At 39.8% G+C, this 20,910-nt stretch overlaps 1 pseudogene; it reads right to left on the bottom strand.

The window, feature by feature from the left end:
* Positions 1-354: 354 nt before the first annotated feature.
* LOC148045922 (uncharacterized) lies at positions 355-5,019 on the bottom strand (annotated as a pseudogene).
* Positions 5,020-20,910: the final 15,891 nt, after the last annotated feature.

Below are 20,910 nucleotides of genomic sequence, written 5' to 3'. Positions count from 1 at the left end.
ATTATTAGGAAGCAAGTAGATTTATACTTAATTTTCTTAGAATATTTTTGATCAATGCTAGCATGTTTTTATACATAGTATACATACTTGCTATTGTAACAGGCCTAGATATTTAATACCTATTTTTATGTGTCACACAGTTTTTCTAACCTTGGTTGATATTAATGTTTTAATTCTTAATGCAGAAAGTTTTTAATGCTTTAATGTGCTTATCATTTTTATTCTGTTTTTATATTGTTGTAAGAGTCACTTGAAATTGAAAAGACTCTGTAGTATTATTATACAATTGTATCACAGCGGCCAGTTGTTTCTCCGGATTTGGCATTGGTTACTAGTCGGGGCCCACCCAGGGGCCTAGGACGTTGTAACGTATTTTCGTAATATGCGTGCAGATCCAAGCAGTGCAGCTTTTTGCATTTGGCTGATGGTGATTTTGTCAATTTTTAACTGTTTTAAATGTAATTCCAGTGCTTTTGGAATAGCACCCAGTGTGCCAATTACCACTGGAATTACCACTGCTGGTTTGTGCCATAGTCGTTGAATTTCAATTTTTAAGTCCTGATATTTTGCAATTTTTTCATGTTCCTTCTCGGCGACCCTGCTATCACCTGGTATTGCGATGTCTATGATTGTGACCTTATTTTTCTCAACCAGTGTGATGTCTGGTGTATTATGCGCCAGTATTTTGTCTGTTTGTATACAGAAATCCCACAAGATCTTGACCATCTGATTTTCGGTGACTTTTTCAGGCTGATGTTCCCACCAGTTTGTTGCTGTTTTAATATTATAATTTTTGCACAAATTCCAATGGATCATTTGTCCTACTGAATTGTGCCGCAATTTATAATCAGTTTGCGCCATTTTTTTACAGCAGCTGAGTATGTGATCAACAGTTTCATCAGCTTCTTTGCAAAGTCTGCATTTGGCATCATCAGAGGATTTTTCGATTTTGGCCTTAATGGCATTTGTGCGGATAGCTTGTTCTTGCGCAACCAGGATTAGTGACTCTGTTTCTTTCTTTAATGTACCTGTTGTTAACCATAACCAAGTTTGTTCACTGTCCACTTTATCTTTTATTTTTTCCAGAAATTGACCATGCAGTGCTTTGTTCTGCCAACTCTCCATTCTTGATTGTATCACTTCTTTTCTATATTCTTGTTTCGTCTGTTGGGCCTTCAATAGATTTTTGTTCTTTACTTCGATTAATAGATGTTCTTGACTTTCTTTTTAATAATCAGCCAGTGCATGTTTTTCTTCTTCAACTGTTTGCTTCACTTGTAATAATCCTCTGCCACCTGATTTTCGGGGCAGGTAAAGTCTATCAGTATCACCACGTGGATGTAAACTGTAGTGCATTGTCATTAGTTTCCTGGTTTTTCGGTCCAAAAGGTCCAAATCAGCTTGTGTCCAGTTAACTATACCAGCTGTGTATCTTATAACTGGTATTGCCCAGGTATTTATGGCCTTGATTGTATTTCCACCATTCAATTTAGATTTCAAAATTTTCCTAACTATGTTGGTGTACTCTCGCCTGACAATAGTTTTTACTTCTCCATGCTTGATGTTATCCAACTGCAGAATGCCTAAGTATTTGTAGGCTTCATTTTCTTTGCATTTAATTAATTGGCCATTGGGCATTTCAATTCCCTCACATGCAGTGATTTTGCCCCTTTTTATGGATACAGTGGCGCATTTTTCCATGCCAAACTCCATTGAAATATCAGTTCTGAATACTCGGACTGTGTTTGTCAATGATTGGATTTCTATTTCTGACTTGCCATAGAGTTTCAAATCATCCATATATAGTAAATGTGAATTTTTTTCAGCTTCTTTGGCTGTTTGGTAGCCTAATTTCATTTTTTTAAAAATTACTGATAGTGGGATCATTGCGATGATAAAGAGAAGAGGTGAAAGTGAATCACCCTGGAAAATTCCTCGCTTGATATTAACCATTCTGTAGATCTCATTCCCTACCGCCAACTCAGTTCTCCATTGTTTCATCGCCTTTTCAGTAAAGGATGTAATATTTTTGCTAATGCCAGTTGTTTCTAACCATTTTATGATCCAACTATGTGGCAGTGAGTCAAATGCCTTTTTGTAATCAATCCAGACCATATTCAAGTTTGTTTTTCTGTTCTTACAATTTTCTAATATCATTTTATCAATTAGAAGCTGATCTTTTGTGCCCCTGCTCCTTCTTTTGTTGCCTTTTTGCTCTACTGGCAAGATGTTGTTGGTTTCCAAATAATCCATCATGTTATCTGCAATAATGCCTGTGAGTAATTTGAAGGTTGTTGGCAAGCATGTTATTGGTCTGTAGTTTTCAGGTGTTGTTCCTTTAGTTGCATCTTTCTGAATCAAGTATGTTTTTCCAGTTGTCAACCATTCATCAATTTGGCCCTTTTGTAAAATTTCATTCAGTTGCTTGGCCAATATTGCATGTAAACTGGTCAGATATTTGAGCCAGAAACCATGTAATTGGTCCTTTCCAGGTGATGTCCAATTCTTTACCTTTTTAACTCGATTTTTGAACATCTCAGTTGTTATTTCAAATACTTGCATTTGTTTGTTGCCAATGCTTTTCTCAAAGTCATGTATCCACTTTGCTTCCTTGTTGTAGTCCTTTGCATTTTCCCACAATTCTTTCCAGAATTCAACTGTGGCCTGTTTTTCTGGTTTTTCACTTTTGGTGTCACCATTCACATTAAGACTTTGATAAAAACGCCGTTGGTCTGATCGAAATTGCTGATTTTGTTTATATTGGATGATTCGTGTCTCATATCTTTCAATTTTTCTAGCTGTTGCTGTTATCTGCTGTTTTACAATCTCTACAGCTTCATTGATGTTTCTTGTATCCAATCTATATCTTCTGATTAGCCGATCTATGATTTTGTTGTTTTTAAGCCATTGCTCATGCATGTTCTTTAAGTTACTAGCATCTGCTCTTAATTTTTTGATTTTTTGTTCTAAACGAATTTTCCACTTTGGCTTTGATGCTTTTTCTGTTGTGTGCCTAGGTACTTTAATTTTAATGCCTAGTTCATTAGTGACTATTACAGCTGCGCTGTACATTAACTGGTTTGTTTCCATGATGGATTCTGGTTCAATTGTTGAAAACACTGCATTAACCATTTTCATGATAGGGGCCAAAATTTTCTTAGGCACAGTTTTTAGTGATGGTAAACGTTGCCTTTCCTCATTAAGCAGAAAATGCTCCATGATCTTATCCTTCAATTCTTTTTGTTTTTGAGTTAGTTCATCAGTTGGTTCAGTGATAACTGGTTCTAGTGGTGGTGATGTTATTTCCTCCCCGAGAGCTTCTTCTGGGAGTTCTACTATAATGTCTTTAGTTGTGTCTTGAATATCAGTTATTTCCGCTTGTGATATTGTTTTTTGGGTTTTGCAATTTGCCTGAATTTCCTCATGTTCAACTTCACTAAACACTTTATTCCGTATAATAAATCGCCTTTGATCTGCTAGTCGTTGTTCACTAACATTTGAATCTGGATATTGTTGTTTCCATAATTCATACATTCGCTTTAAATAGCCTCTTTTTTCTGGCTCTGAGTTGTAACAGGCCATTATGGCACGGTTTTCATCTGCACTATATTTTTGTCGTTTTGATGGCTGGTCCACTTGTACCCCACTTGTCGACAGATGTCCAGGGACCCCAACATCCGCCGCAGCCCTTGTTAACCCACGCAACGACTGATGCAGTATGGAATACTTATTTGTTTTTTTCACCATATTGTATGGGTTGGCGGGTTTTTTTTTACAGGACCAGATGCCAACCTGACCCCAACCCTCCTCCTTTCTCATCCGGGCTTGGGACCGGCAACGGCGGAGTTTATTATTATTATTATTATTATTATTATTATTATTATTATTATTATTATTATTATTATTATTATTATTATACAATTGTATCACAGCGGCCAGTTGTTTCGCCGGATTTGGCATTGGTTACTAGTCGGGCGCCACCCAGGGGCCTAGGACGTCGTAACGTATTTTCGTAATATGCGTGCAGATCCAAGCAGTGCGGCTTTTTGCATTTGACTGATGGTGATTTGGTCAATTTTTAACTGTTTTAAATGTAATTCCAGTGCTTTTGGAATAGCACCCAGTGTGCCAATTACCACTGGAATTATCACTGCTGGTTTGTGCCATAGTCGTTGAATTTCGATTTTTAAGTCCCGGTATCTTGTGATTTTTTCAAGTTCCTTCTCGGCGACCCTGCTATCACCTGGTGTTGCGATGTCTATGATTGTGACCTTATTTTTCTCAACCAGTGTGATGTCTGGTGTATTATGCGCCAGTATTTTGTTGGTTTGTATACGGAAATCCCACAAGATCTTGACCATCTGATTTTCGGTGACTTTTTCAGGCTGATGTTCCCACCAGTTTGTTGCTGTTTTAATATTATAATTTTTGCACAAATTCCAATGGATCATTTGTGCTACTGAATTGTGCCGCAATTTATAATCAGTCTGCGCAATTTTTTTTACAGCAGCTGAGTATGTGATCAACAGTTTCATCAACTTCTTTGCAAAGTTTGCATTTGGCATCATCAGAGGATTTTTCGATTTTGGCCTTAATGGCATTTGTGCGGATAGCTTGTTCTTGCGCAGCCAGGATTAGTGACTCTGTTTCTTTCTTTAATGTACCTGTTGTTAACCATAACCAAGTTTGTTCACTGTCCACTTTATCTTTTATTTTTTCCAGAAATTGGCCATGCAGTGCTTTGTTCTGCCAACTCTCCATTCTTGATTTTATCGCATCTTTTCTGTATTCTTGTTTCGTCTGTTGGGCCTTCAGTAGATTTTTGTTCTTTACTTCGATTAATAGATGTTCTTGACTTTCTTTTAAATAATCAGCCAGTGCATGTTTTTCTTCTTCAACTGTTTGCTTCACTTGTAATAATCCTCTGCCACCTGATTTTCGGGGCAGGTAAAGTCTATCAGTATCACCACGTGGATGTAAACTGTAGTGCATTGTCATTAGTTTCCTGGTTTTTCGGTCCAAAAGGTCCAAATCAGCTTGTGTCCAGTTAACTATACCAGCTGTGTATCTTATAACTGGTATTGCCCAGGTATTTATGGCCTTGATTGTATTTCCACCATTCAATTTAGATTTCAAAATTTTCCTAACTATGTTGGTGTACTCTCGCCTGACAATAGTTTTTACTTCTCCATGCTTGATGTTATCCAACTGCAGAATGCCTAAGTATTTGTAGGCTTCATTTTCTTTGCATTTAATTAATTGGCCATTGGGCATTTCAATTCCCTCACATGCAGTGATTTTGCCCCTTTTTATGGATACAGTGGCGCATTTTTCCATGCCAAACTGCATTGAAATATCGGTGCTGAATACTCGGACTGTGTTTGTCAATGATTGGATTTCTATTTCTGACTTTCCATAGAGTTTCAAATCATCCATATATAGTAAATGCGAAATTTTTTCAGCTTCTTTGGCTGTTTGGTAGCCTAATTTCATTTTTTTTAAGATTACTGATAGTGGGATCATTTCGATGATGAAGAGAAGAGGTGAAAATGAATCACCCTGGAAAATTCCTCGCTTGATATTAACCATTCCGTAGATCTCATTCCCTACCGCCAACTCAGTTCTCCATTGTTTCATCGCCTTTTCAGTAAAGGATGTAATATTTTTGCTAATGCCAGTTGTTTCTAAGCATTTTATGATCCAACTATGTGGCAGTGAGTCAAATGCCTTTTTGTAATCAATCCAGACCATATTCAAGTTCGTTTTTCTGTTCTTACAATTTTCTAATATCATTTTATCAATTAGAAGCTGATCTTTTGTGCCCCTGCTCCTTCTTTTGTTGCCTTTTTGCTCTACTGGCAAGATGTTGTTTGTTTCCAAATAATCCATCATGTTATCTGCAATAATGCCTGTGAGTAATTTGAAGGTTGTTAGCAAGCATGTTATTGGTCTGTAGTTTTCAGGTGTTGTTCCTTTAGTTGCATCTTTCTGAATCAAGTATGTTTTTCCAGTTGTCAACCATTCATCAATTTGGCCCTTTTGTAAAATTTCATTTAGTTGCCTGGCCAATATTGCATGTAAACTGGTCAGATATTTGAGCCAGAAACCATGTAATTGGTCCTTTCCAGGTGATGTCCAATTCTTTACCTTTTTAACTCGATTTTTGACCATCTCAGTTGTTATTTCTAATACTTGCATTTGTTTGTTGCCAACGCTTTTCTCAAAGTCATGTATCCACTTTGCTTCCTTGTTGTAGTCCTTTGCATTTTCCCACAATTCTTTCCAGAATTCAACTGTGGCCTGTTTTTCTGGTTTTTCACTTTTGGTGTCACCATTCACATTAAGACTTTGATAAAAACGCCGTTGGTCTGATCGAAATTGCTGATTTTGTTTATATTGGATGATTCGTGCCTCATATCTTTCAATTTTCCTAGCTGTTGCTGTTATCTGCTGTTTTACAATCTCTACAGCTTCATTGATGTTTCTTGTATCCAATCTATATCTGCTGATTAGCCAATCTATGATTTTGTTGTTTTTAAGCCGTTGCTCATGCATGTTCTTTAAGTTACTAGCATCTGCTCTTAATTTTTTGATTTTTTGTTCTAAACGGATTTTCCACTTTGGCTTTGATGCTTTTTCTGTTGTGTGACTAGGTACTTTAATTTTAATGCCTAGTTCATTAGTGACTATTACAGCTGCGCTGTACATTAACTGGTTTGTTTCCATGATGGATTCCGGTTCAATTGTTGAAAACACTGCATTAACCATTTTCATGATAGGGGCCAAAATTTTCTTAGGCACAGTTTTTAGTGATGGTAAACGTTGCCTTTCCTCATTAAGCAGAAAATGCTCCATGATCTTATCCTTCAATTCTTTTTGTTTTTGAGTTAGTTCATCAGTTTGTTCAGTGATAATTGGTTCTAGTGGTGGTGATGTTATTTCCTCCCCGAGAGCTTCTTCTGGGAGTTCTACTATAAGGTCTTTAGTTGTGTCTTGAATATCAGTTATTTCCGCTTGTGATATTGTTTTTTGGGTTTTGCAATTTGCCTGAATTTCCTCATTTTCAACTTCACTAAACACTTTATTCCGTATAATAAATCGCCTTTGATCTGCTAGTCGTTGTTCACTAACATTTGAATCTGGATATTGTTGTTTCCATAATTCATACATTCGCTTTAAATAGCCTCTTTTTTCTGGCTCTGAGTTGTAGTAACAGGCCATTATGGCACGGTTTTCATCTGCACTATATTTTTGTCGTTTTGTTGGCTGGTCCACTTGTAGCCCACTTGTCGACGGATGTCCAGGGACCCCAACATCCGCCGCGGCCCTTGTTAACCCGCGCGACGACCGATGCGGTATGGAATTCTTATTTGTTTTTTTCACCATATTGTATGGGTTGGCGGGGTTTTTTTTACGGGACCAGATGCCAACCTGACCCCAACCTTCCTCCTTTCTCATCTGGGCTTGGGACCGGCAACGGCGGAGTTGTTATTATTATTATTATTATTATTATTATTATTATTATTATTATTAGTTTGGTATGCCGCCCACTCTCGGAAGACTCAGGGCAGCTTACAATAAAAAGGGAGGGGGGAATATAAAAAATAAAAGAACAGTTTAAAATTGCAACAACATTCATAACTTAGAATGGGGTTGGATAATTCAACAGCCCCAGGCCTGCCGGAACAGCCAGGTCTTGGTTGCTTTACGGAAGGCCGGAAGGGTAGTAAGGGTCCGGATCTCAATGGGGAGATCGTTCCAGAGAGCCGGAGCAGCTACAGAGAAGGCCCTCCCCTGGGGGGTCGCCAGCCGACATTGATCGGCAAATGGAATCAGGAGGAGGCCTAGTCTGTGCGATCTAATAGGTCTCTGGGAAGTAATTGGCAGGAGGCGGTCTCTCAGGTAGCCAGGTCCGATGCCATGTAGGGCTTTAAAAGTAATGACTAGCACTTTGAAGCGTGTCCGGAGACCAATGGGAAGCCAGTGCAGCTCGCGGAGGAGAGGTATAACGTGGGTGTACCTAGGTGCACCCACAATCACTCGTGCGGCTGCATTCTGGACTAACTGGAGTCTTCAAACACTCTTCAAAGGGCAGCCCCATGTAGAGCGCGTTACAGTAATCCAGTCTTGAGGTGACAAGAGTGTAAGTGACTATCCAAAGGGCCTCCTGGTCCAGATAGGGTCCCAATTAGTGCACCAGGTGAACCTGGACAAAGCCCCCCCCCTGGTCACAGCCGTCAAGTGATCCAGGAGGACTCCCAAATTGCGAGCCCTCTCTGAGGGGCATATAATTTCACCCTCAGGCTAAGAGATGGAATAGCTGGACCATCCTTGGGAGGGAGCATCAATAGCCACTCAGTCTAGTCGGGATTGAGTGCAAGCTTGTTCGTTCCCATCCAGACCCTTTCAAGAGGGAGTGGGTTATTCTAAACAAGGTGGCTGGGCACGATTCAGCAGATGCAATAAGAGTGGCAAAATGCGCACATTTTGCCACCCGTATTGCCACGAGATAGGTCCTGATATAGGCTCTCATCAGTGCTCGGTCTGATTCAGAGTTACTGGCCCTCCCCTCGTTTAATTTGAATAATAATAATTCCCCTTTTACATAAGACACTGTCTTGACATGGTTGTAGGGCTTGCATGCTTTGAGCAAAATAAGAGGTTCCATGATACTACAGAGGTCTCATCAGAGAAACAAAATTAAGAATGTATCTTCCATAAAAAATGGTGAGTGTAATTTACAGAAACCCATATCAGTCCTTGCCCAGCACAACAAGGGCAATGCTAGATGTTCCTGGACAACTGGTATCAAACAACCCATAGGGTTTAGGATTATTAGCTGAATAATCAAGGCCAGCAGCTGCAGGACTACTGGAAGAAAAGGTATTTGCCCATTACAAATACACAGGAGTTAAAGATAAAGAAATAACAAGGGTAGCAGACCAACAGTTATTTATAATAAGATATACAGTATTCAAAGAAGCAGAATTGAAAGAACTGCAAAGGTCGACCTAGGACAAAGAACTCAACCTTTGCCAGTAGAGGAAAATCACAGGTAGTTGGTAATAAAGGAAGCCAGCATAGCTATTGAATTGTTTTCATTCCAAAGCTAGACACCCCTTTCTTTACCTTTTCCTTTTTCTCAGGGAGATCAAAGATATGAAGAAGAATTGGAACAAAGAATTAAAGAAGAGTACAAAACAATAGGATAAAGTTGCATGCATTGAAGCTTGTTCCAAAGATGTAGGCCAATTTATATTTTGACTGTATGTACTAACAGAAGTTGAATAGCAATTTTATTTCAGACTTTTTCAATATTTCTTCATGAAAGAGTTAGGACACACTGGCAGGTGTTTTTGTTGTTTGATAGCCATGGCCTGAATTATTCAATGTTATTGAAAGAGGAATTAGTGCAATGACAATTAGTAGTGGCATTAGTGGGTCTCCTTGGAAGATTCCTCTTTTGATATTAATCTCTCCCATTCTACCACCATTGACCAGCAATCATGCCTTCCACTGTGCCATTGAACTTTGCACAGAACTTCTGATAGTTCTATTGACTCCTGTTATTTGACTCCTGTTAGGCATTTGATTATCCAATCGTGACAGGGATTCAAATGCCTTATTTTAACTAATCCATGCTAGTTTCAAGTTTGTTTTCCTTCCGTTGCAGTTTTCCAAAACCATCTTGTCAATTAGGAATTGATCATTTGTTCCTGTACTGTTTGGGCAGTTTGGTTTCTACTCAGGTGGAAAAAAATATTCTTAACTAGAGTCAGTTGGACTATATCTGATTACACACTCTGTAATAACCCATAATAAGTTGGAAATAACAAAAATAAATCAAAATTTACCAAAACCTAGAGTAGAATGTTATGTATAATGGCTTCCTCTGATGCCTGCTCAGGAAGAATTGACTCCAGGGACTTCAGAGGAGGTGCAGAGGAGCCTCTTGTGCCTTTGTCTGTGGACTTTGAAATTTTACGTCTAGACTAAGCAGTCTTGGATTCAGGGAACTTTGCAGTTGGTGTGAGTGGGACCAGGGAACACTAAAGGGGCTTGTGATGTCTCAATGAAATCTAAAGCTCTTCCTCAGTTTGTGAATGTAGGCTAAGCAGGACACCATGAAAAACCATTTCAATGGAGAGGGGAGGAGGTAACAAAATAAAAATAACTAAATATTATCCCAGTGAGAAGCTAATGTTACACTGTGAGCAATGTTCCCTCTAATTGAGCGGTTTCATGCCTGAGCACCTGATTTTTTTCACAGATGTTTCACAGAGTAATTGATTTATAGGATCTGAATTGGAATGAAGAAAAATGGTTGTGTGTGTGTGTGTGTGTGTGTGCGTTTGTTTGTTTGTTTGTTTGAGTGAGTGAAGGATCCGATAAGGGAACTGCGCCTTTTTAGAAAAGATAAATTATTGCAAACATGATCAGTCGAAGATAAGTATGGGGACAGGTTGGGCGGTAGAGAGACAGTGATAAAAAAAGTGGGAGAGAGGAAGAGAGGAAGAAAAAAGAGGGAAGAGAGACAGAAAGAGACAGAGAAGGAGAGAGAAAGTGACAGAATAGTGGGAAAGACAAAGAGAAAGAGGGTGAGAGAGACAGAAAGAGACAAAGAGGAGAGAGAAGGGAGAAGGAGAGAGAAAGGAAGAATGGAAAAGAAGGAGAAAGAGAAGAGAGACAAAGAGAAAAAGGATGAGAGAGACAGGAAGAAAAGAGAGGAAGAGGAAAGAGTAAGAAAGAACATCTCATTTCAACCCTGAGGTGCAAATATTCTCTTTGATTGGTAGTTTTATTTGTCCATTTACTATCCAATACTCTCATTTCTCCTTAAGTTCATCAAGAATTCCCTGCTTTTTATTGAATTTATCACAATACATTGAGAACAACTTTTTCAGCATAGCTTTACAGCTATTTAAAATATATAGTAATTTAGGTCGGGTTTTCAGAACGTTAGTCTATTTATAAGTCACTAAGTGCAAAGAAACAGAATTCAGAAAGTTGGCTTCCCTTTTTGTAATTGCCTATTGTCTGCTTAATTTTCTACCTACATTTTTGATAACTGATATTTACTGTTGACCCAAGAAGCCCATTGTAGAAAGAAACCCTCCCTATGAACTTTGTTGGGTTTCCATGGAATGAAGTTTGATCTTTTTCTCAACCATACAGTAGCATATTCTTTCTAAGGAGGATATAATCAAGATAGTCCATAATTGCCTATCAATCTAACAGTATGACGATTGACAATCTCTTTATATTTCAACTCTAACTCTTTCAGTCTTAAAGGTTTGGTGAGGAGAAATCCAAAAATTCTTTTAAAGAGGAAAAAAATGCTTGCACAATTGCATCCATGGAGACATGTATATATACACAACACAGAGAGAAACAAACTTAACAAAGTGCTAAGTCTGCCCACCAACTAACTAACTAACCAACCAACTGACTAACTAACTAACTAACTAATTAACACTCTCTCTCAAGCAGAGAGAGAGAGAGAGAGAGAGAGAGAGAGAGAGAGAGAGAGAGAGAGAGAGAGAGAATCCCCCCTTCCTTCAGCCCGCTGGCAACCTGGCCAGATGAGAGGGTCTGCAGAGGGTCTCCCCGAGTCTAGGGCAGAAAGTCATTCAATGGGAAACTTGCCTCTTGGAAGGAATGACCTGGCTTGGCTCCTGCTTTCGATCTGCCGCCCAACAACCGAACGGAGAAGCGAAGAGGCTGGAGAGATGAGGAGGGGAGATGAAGCGGGAGACAAGCCAGGTCATTCCTTCCAAGAGGCAACTTTCCCATTGAATGACTCGCTGCCCTAGACTCGAAGAGACCCTCTGCAGTCCCTCTCATCTGGCCGGGATGCCTGTGAGAGTGTTGGGCTGAAGGAAGGAGGGATACACACGCTCCCGCTCTCCCTTTCCCTCTCTCCCTCTCTCTCAATTGGCAAATCTGAGCAGCTGCTGCTGGGAGCCTATCCTATGCCTTCTCCCAACCCCCACACCCTTTCTCTCAGCTACTTTCTGCCTTGTGGACCTAGAACTGATTGCTGTTTCCAGGCTGGCTCTTCTCTCCTATTATTGTGGAAGGCATCTCACAAAAAACACTGTGCAGCAGTTTGAAACTGCTGCATGGTGTTTTATTGCCATGTGCATGGCCGCGCACCTGTGCAGCTTAGAGGGAACATATACTGTGGATAAAGATATATTTTGGAGATAGTGAAGTTTTTTTTAAAACAATGTTTGGTTCAGATGTTGTAGGACGTCCTGCTTACAAAGTCAAGAGGATGTTCTCAAAGCAAAACAATATATGGAAAAAAAATGAAAACATTGAAATGTACAGAGTCCATATGAATGTTGCATGACTGCAGTGACATCATCCTAGGCTAGAAAACAAACGAAAGACAAATGCCAGTCAAGGCATTACTAGCTCCCAAATCTAAAGAAGAAAATCATGGGAGTATTTATACTATCAAGTTTGTCTTGTTTAACATTAGGTTAGCTCCATACTTCTATGCTTCTCCTAGGAAACAGAATAAAATGTTATATTTTTCTATTACTTTGTATTTTTCTACTAAAACAGTGTATAGTGTTTGGTATACTCTTTTTAAAGAATTGTGCAGAACATAGCACTATGATTTGTCACTGGAATACATGTATTTTTTTAACTAGTATCAATTCAATAAACTTAATAAAACTTACTAAATAAATACTTTTCAGGACTTCTTCATAAGTTCATAACTGTGCTCATAGTTATACTTGTGTCTGCCCTTTCTTCTCATTACTTCACAGGAAGTTTTTACTATGAGTTAGGTAGTGACATAATGACTTGCCAAAGGCCATCTAAAGAGCTACATAGCTGATCAGAGGGCTTCTTAGGCCAAGTCTATTACTCTAAACAGATGCTTAGGCAAGCAGATTACTGAATGTTTTGAATCAGTTCCAGATGGACTGTTGCACTTCCGAAAAGTAATCATAGATCATCTCTTTGGGAAAGATTCAGAAAAGAGAAGCTGGAAGTCACTATCCACTTAGATTATTCCCCAGCTGACTATGTCTATCCCATACCTGGCAATCAACAGACCTGTAGAAAAAAATCTCATATCTATTATGCAGTGTGTGTACATATTATTATACTGATACCTCTTACAATATATATCTTGGATGTAAATATCTAATTCTTTATAGCAAAGTAAATATTGGGTATTTACTGAAAATAAGTCATGGAATAGATTGTTGACCTGTTCTAGCAGTACTCTTGCTATATTATTATAAAAGCTAAATAAATCTCAAGGTGATTTTTTTAAAAACTCATGTTCTTATTAGTGTCTGTGTATGCCTTTTAGACTCCAGGCCATTATTCAAACAGTATCTCAAAAATTAATCATAATAGAATAAAGAAAAAGATACATTTTCTCCATTTTTCATCATCAAAGTCTACTATTCCCTGGACAATTTTATGAAAGACAAAACAATACCAGAGGGATCAATGTATTTTCAGCTCCAGAACTCAATAGAGCTTAATGACCTTCCACACAAAAATTAACTCTTTACCTTAAACTTTCTTATTCCAACTATTTAATTTGGAGAAAAAGAATGTCATATAGTGAGGGTACTAGTGTTAGAATGAGATTCTGAAATCACTCTCCTCTGCTCCAGCTTGAAATTGAAAAAAATAAAGCTTTCTCTTTATATAACCACATTAATCCATGTTTGTCATTGCCACTTCTGGAATGATTTTCATGCAATGTTAAAAGGTATAATATTGCTTACTTTAAAAAAATGGAATTTATATTCCCTATTTTTTTTTAAGTAGCACTGATTGGCATCCCATACTTGGACATTTTAGTTGTGATATAAATTTCACAAGGGTTTAACAAGACATTTTCTGAATCCCCATGCTATAAGATTTGTCCCTTACATATTTCAATTTGTGCCATTTTTGATGAAAATAAAAATTCTGGCACTTGGCAGCATGGCATATGTTAGCCAGGGATCACTGAGGTGACTGGCTGCCTCTGTGAAAGGAATTTTTTGGGTGGTATTATTTTTGTCTGTGGGATGCCTAAATGCCAGTAGGCAATCAAGGAAGGCTCTTTTCTTGTTCCTGTGCAGTTTATTCACTCACAGGAATTGAACTGCCAAGCTGCTGACTTCAAGGGTAGGCAGCCCAGTGTCTTACCACATGAGCCACCGCAGCCTCCATCTTGGAAAGTAATACCATGCCATACAATTATAATATAATGGAAGCAATTCATAGCATATTATCTTCTAATCAATATACAGAATACTCTCAAGATTAGAGATAAATGCAGTTTTTGCCTGTTTTGTGACCAGTCTCTAGAAGCCTACTTTTGTTTCTTTGTCCTCTAAGTTCACTCTCCATCAGCAGCTACGCAAACAATATATTTGCCCAATAAAACAATCTTTAACTTAAAGTTGTGCCTGTGTAAAATTCTTGGATAGGTAAAACATATGAAATAGTTTAATATTGCCTGTAAAAGTTGGAATTTAATATTGTCTATGTTGCTTTGCTTCTTATGCTATATTTCATTTTTCATTTTCATTTTATTAAGCATTTATAGGCCGCCCTTTTCCCTGAGGGGACTCAGGGCGGCTTACAATAATAGGGGAGGGGAGTGCAGGACAAAACACAAAAAGAAAATGTGAATAAAAATAATTACCAATAAAAAACCCAACATTCATTCAACATTCGGGAGGGGCGAGAGTAAAGTCTTATCCCCAGGCCTGACGGGATAGCCAGATCTTGAGGGCTGTGCGGAAGGCCTGGACGGTGGTGAGGGTGCGGATCTCCACGGGGAGATTGTTCCATAGCGTCGGAGCTGCAACTGAGAAGGCTCTCCTCCACGTAGTTGCCAGTCGGCACTGACTGGCGGATGGAATTCGGAGGAGGCCTACTCTATGCGATCTGATGGGACGGAGGGAGGTAATCAGCAGAAGGCGGTCTCTCAAATAGCCAGATCCACTACCATGGAGCGCTTTATAGATGGTAAGAAGGACCTTGAAGTGCACCCGGAGACCAACAGTTAGCCAGCGCAGCTCACGGAGGATCGGTGTTATGTGGGCGAACCGTGGTGTGCCCACAATCACTCACGCGGCTGCATTTTGGACTAGCTGAAGTCGCCGGATGCTCTTCAAGGGCAGCCCCATGTAGAGCACATTGCAGTATTCCAGCCTAGAGATCACAAGGGCTCGAGTGACTGTTGTGAGGGCCTCCCGGTTCAGGTAGGGCCGCAACTGGCGCACCAGGCGAACCTGGGCAAATGCCCCCCTGGTCACAGCTGATAAGTGGTGGTATATATGTTAAGAGCGCTGATGCTAAATATTACTATATCATTTCACTTCTTTGAGTTCCTGTAATTGGAAATGATGGAGAGCACTCAATCATTCTATTATGTTTTCCTGTTCTAATTGGCACTTGAATAAAGAGCATATTAAGATCTTATCTGTATTTTTTCTGTCAATGTTACTGATTTAACTTTTGATCTCCTATAGGAACTAACTATTCTTTGTATGCCTGCAGGTGTACAGACTCTAATAAATGTGTATTGTCTGTATATTTCTGCATAAAATTATCTGTATTTACCTAAAGGCAAATGACATGAAGAATCTTGACCAGAAGTGATTATTGTATGTAGTCCCAAATATTTGTTAAAATCAGGTCTCTCATTTAATGAAGTTGTGATATTACTGAAAATTTTCGCCTAAAACATTACATAAAAGTGAATATATCATAAACGATCCCAGTAATTTGATAAGGGCATTGTTATTTACATCACTATTTTATGGGTGTTCTTTAAGTACTGCTGATTTTTTACATGAGATTTCTTACATGTCAGGATAAGAGATTGCCTTGCAGGTTATTATTCTTAAAACCCAATGGCAAGGTTGGTCTTTGTGGTGATTTATAAGTGATTCACAAATAAGTTACTTAAGCCACAACTTTTCTTGTTGGACCTTAAGTTTTACAAAGTTTAATCTGACCTAATATTGACAGCTAGTTGCAGCAAGTGAGATCCTAAACAATGATGACTCTTTTAGGTATTTTATAGGATAATCCTATTAAATCTGAAATTGTTATAGCCCCTGAAATATTCCAACAATTCTTGAAAAAACTTTCTAAAATTAACAAACCATGTCTTCATGTCAAAAAAGAAATCTGAGATTGAAAATGTCTTCTCCATGCCATTTATTTATGCTGGTGGCATGTGCCCCTCCAAGACAGGATAATTCTTAAATTATATTGAGAGATCTGCCTTCAGCTCCACTTTACATGCAGGACGATCCTCCCATGATGGCCAACATTTCCCTAGGAGAACCAGTTGTTAAATTTCCTTCCTTTGCCAAAAGGCTGTTTCTGAAGGTGCTTGTCTGAACGTAGGTCTCGCTGTTGTTTCAGCCTGCTGGATGCCTCCTTTAAGAGGCATGGCTCCCCAGTATTGAGGAGGGGGTTTACCATAAAGACAAGGAGTTGATGTTCCCAAGAGATCATGCGGGAAGGTGAAAAATTGTGGGGAAGTGGAGGAAGGGATTCCTCTCTCTCTATGGAGCTGCATACGGGGGTATTGGTCGTTGTGTAACAAAAGTGAGAGGGGCAAGGAATTAAGTTGGCAGCACAATTGAAACTGGGCCCAATTTAAGGGAGACTGCGGGGTTAGTTTGGTCGGGAAAATTATTATCACAGCCCCGCTATCAAAGTGGATCCTGGGTGGTGCACTGCGCTGCAATGGAGAAACAGACAAAGGAGCAGCTGGCACAAGGGGAGGAGGAGGGAGAAGAAAGAGGGAAAGTGGCCTTCCATCGTGCTGGCCGCTCCGCTGTCTGTTTCTCCATTGCGGCGCAGCACCCACTTTGATAATGGAGGGTGGGTAACTTAACAACCGGTTTACTTGAACTGGTGTGAACCAGCTGAATCCCACCACTGAATGTGACTCCTTCTAGACTACCTAATATAAGCCTCTAAGACAATCTACCTCCCATCGGAAATTCACCATGAAGCTTTGATAAAGAATTCATATAAATTTCAGAGGACCATTACATAAGAATAATTTCCTCATTGTGGCAGATTCTTATTTAAATGGTTTGAAATCATTTTAATAGCTACATAAAAGTCTCTGGCTACAATAACTGTATGGCTTAAATTGTTTGCAATTTAAGGGGTATCCAATGTTGCCGTGTTAGTTTGGATAATAATTGTGCATTTACTTCAACTGAATTTAAAGAAAATATTAAAAGAGACATTATATAAGCTGTCACTACAGCTTATTAGAGGCCCCAATCTAATGCCCAAGTGGATGGAAAATGCTTTTTGTCTTTTATGAAGAAGAAAAAAATGAGGTTATACAGATTTGTGGTGATCAACTTCAGGCAGAACTTTCCTCCTTATCTCAGATCTAAGATTAAAAATATTTACTAATCATTAACTAGAGAAAAGGATTTTATCAAAGACAAATAGAAATGGAGGAATCTAGAATGGGAATAGATCAGTGGTGGGATTAAAAAAAATACTACTAGATCGGTGGGCATGGCTTGGTGAGCATGGCATGGATTGGTGGGCATAGATTGGTTGGCATGGCAGGGGAAGGTAACTGCAAAATCCCCATTCGTTCCCAATCAGCTGGGACTTGGGAGGCAGAGACTAGATGGGGGCCAGTCAGAGGTGGTACTTATCAGTTCTCCAAACTACTTAAAATTTCTACTATTGGTTCTCCAGAACTGGTCGTTTTAGTCATTTAGTCATTTATTTGACATTTGTAGGCCGCCCTTTTCCCTGAGGGGACTCAGGGCGGCTTACAATTAATGGGAAGGGAGTGTAAGACAAAACACAAGAAAGAAAAAAAATGTGAATAAAAAATAAACCGATAAAACACAACATTCATTCAGCATTCGGGTGGGGCGAAGTTCGGGTCTTATCCCCAGGCCTGACGGGATAGCCAGATCTTGAGGGCTGTGCGGAAGGTCTGGACTCAGGGCGGCTTACAATTAATGGGAAGGGAGTGTAAGACAAAACACAAGAAAGAAAAAAAATGTGAATAAAAAATAAACCGATAAAACACAACATTCATTCAGCATTCGGGTGGGGCGAAGTTCGGGTCTTATCCCCAGGCCTGACGGGATAGCCAGATCTTGAGGGCTGTGCGGAAGGTCTGGACGGTGGTGAGGGTATGAATCTCCACGGGGAGATCGTTCCAAAGCGTCGGAGCTGCAACTGAGAAGGATCTCCTCCGCGTAGTCGCCAGTCGGCACTGACTGGCGGATGGAATTCGGAGGAGGCCTACTCTATGCGATCTGATGGGACGAAGGGAGGTAATTGGCAGAAGGCGGTCTCTCAAATGGTCAGAACGTGCTTAAGACCACATCTGGAATAGACTATGCAACATGTGAGGGTTGTCATATCAGAACATACATCAACATATGGCATGCTCTGAAATTCATTGGCATATGATGTCTATGAAATCTGCACATTGCCTTTGGCTTAGTATGGATGGGCCCTGAAAATTCATGGTTGCTCTTCCTGATGGTAGCTGACTTCATCAGGATGCCTAATCTCAGCAACACTTTGGTTGTGCTCAGTACTCCTTATCCATGATACCCTTCTCAATGCTTAGAGATTAAGAGCATTGTGGGCAACCCCCATCCTAGAAGAATTAAAGATTTTGGGAAATATTAAAAAAGTACAATATTATATTTACTCAAAAGGGAGAAATCGAGAAACATGTTCTTAAAGACAGAAAGGTGACCCAGCCTTTCACAATAGCCTTTCCACAGCAGATATTTTGTGCCCATTAAGAAAGACTGGGCCAGCCTATCTACAAAACAAAAGGGTGAGGGGATTAAGACAGTGGTGGGATTAAGCCAATTTGGATGGGTTCAGGAGAACTTCCTTCCTGCCGTGTTCATTCCAGGAGTCCCCACGTGCCCCAATTTGGCTCCCAAGTAAGTGCAGGGAAGCCTACTACACCCAAAACGGGGCACAAGGTGATGTACTGCAGGCTGCCCCCATAGCCCGTTTTTGCTCACAGGAGGCTGCAGAGAGGCTTACTAGGCCCAAAATGTGGCACGGGGGGAGGTGTTCCTTGCATCCCATTGTTGCTCCCCAGAGGTGCAGGAGGCCAAGTGCTGCCTGTCACACCCACTGACCATGCCCACCATGGCCACACCCACCCATCCGGTCATTAGGACAGAGAACCAATTGTTAAATTACTTGAATCCCACCACTGGATTAAGAATAGGAGATGATCTGTCCTAGATTAACCCACTATCATTTAGCAGAAAACTCAGAGCTCACTACTTTGCACTACATTGTACTACTTTGTACAATCTCCTAAGAGCATTTCAGACATTGTACAACTCTCCTAGTAGCATCTCTGAAACTTATAAAAATCCATGTACTCATCAAACCAGTTGTTCAGCTGACCCAGAACCACAACAGTGATGGTTCTGTTCATCAATAAACCAACTTTCCAATCAGCCTCCAGACTTTATGTTGTTTCCAGCATCTTTCTCTCAGCTTGGAACTGAACCGGATGGATTTTTCTTCCAACAACAGAAAATCTCCTTACTCTTACTATCATACCAGCTGCAGTAATTTCACCTAGCAAAATGTATTGAAAAGGGAGAAAGGATTCATACTTACGTATTTATAAAATAAAGCAATGACAACTTTGATATGTTAAAATACATAACATAACTGTAAAGCAGGCACTAAAAATTGTGATTTAAAGCAGGGGAACTAAACAGGTGAAACTCAAAAAATTAGAGTATCTTGCAAAAGTTCATTTATTTCAGTAATGCACTTAAAAGGTGAAACTAATATATAAGATAGATTCATTACATGCAAAGCAAGATAGCTCAAGCCATGATTTGTCATAATTGTGATGATTATGGCTTACAGCTCATGAAAACCCCAAATCCTTAATCTCAGAAAATTAGAATATTGTGAAAAGGTGCAATATTCTAGACTCAAAGTGTCCCACTCTAATCAACTAATTAAGCCTTTAAATGGTCTCTCAGTCTGATTCAGTAGGAATCACAACCATGGGAAAGACTGCTGACCTGACAGTTGTGCAGAAAACCATCATTGACACCCTCTATAAAGAGGGAAAGCCCCAAAAAGTAATTGCAAAAGAACTTGGATGTTCCCAAAGTGTTGTATCAAAGCACATTAATCAAAAGTTATGTGGAAGGGAAAAGTGTGGAAGAAAAACGTGCACATCCAACAGGGATGACCGCAGCCTGGAGAGGATTGTCAAGAAAAGGCCATTCAAAAGTGTTGGGGACTTTAGCAAGGGGGACTGAGGCTGGAGTCAGTGTATTAAGAGCCACCACATACAGACGGATCCTGGACATGGGCTTCAAATGTCATATTCCTCTTGTCAAGCCGCTCCTGAACAACAAACAACGTCAGAAGTGTCTTACCTGGGCTAAAGAAAAACAGACCTGGTCTGTTGCTCATTGGTCCAAAGTCCTCTTTTCTGATGAGAGCAACTTTTGCATCTCATTTGTAAACCAAGGACCCATAGTATGGAGGAAGAATGGAGAGGCACACACTGCAAGATGCTTGCAGTGCCTCAGTCCACTCCTTGTGAAAGTCCCTAACACTTTTGAATGGTGTTCCAGTGTGAAGTTTCCACAGTCTGTGTTGATTTGGGGAGCCATGTCATCTGCTGATGTTGGTACACTGTGCTTCATTAAGTCCAGGGTCAATGCAGCCATCTACCAGAAGATTTTGGAGAACTTCATGCTTCCTTCCGCAGACAAACTTTATGGGGATGCTGACTTCATTTTCCAGCAGGACTTGGCACCTGCCCACACTGCCAAAAGCACCAAAACCTGGTTCAATGACCATGGGATTACTGTGTTTGATTGGCCAGCAAACTTGCCTGACCTGAACCCCATA

Source organism: Thamnophis sirtalis, unplaced genomic scaffold, assembly GCF_051295495.1.
Source record: "Thamnophis sirtalis isolate CommonGarterSnake01/CBP01778 unplaced genomic scaffold, rThaSir2_p1.2 scaffold_4, whole genome shotgun sequence".
Lineage (NCBI taxonomy): Eukaryota > Metazoa > Chordata > Lepidosauria > Squamata > Natricidae > Thamnophis > Thamnophis sirtalis.
The sequence above is the reverse complement of the archived record's forward strand: the minus strand, read 5'-3'. Positions and strand labels throughout refer to the sequence as shown.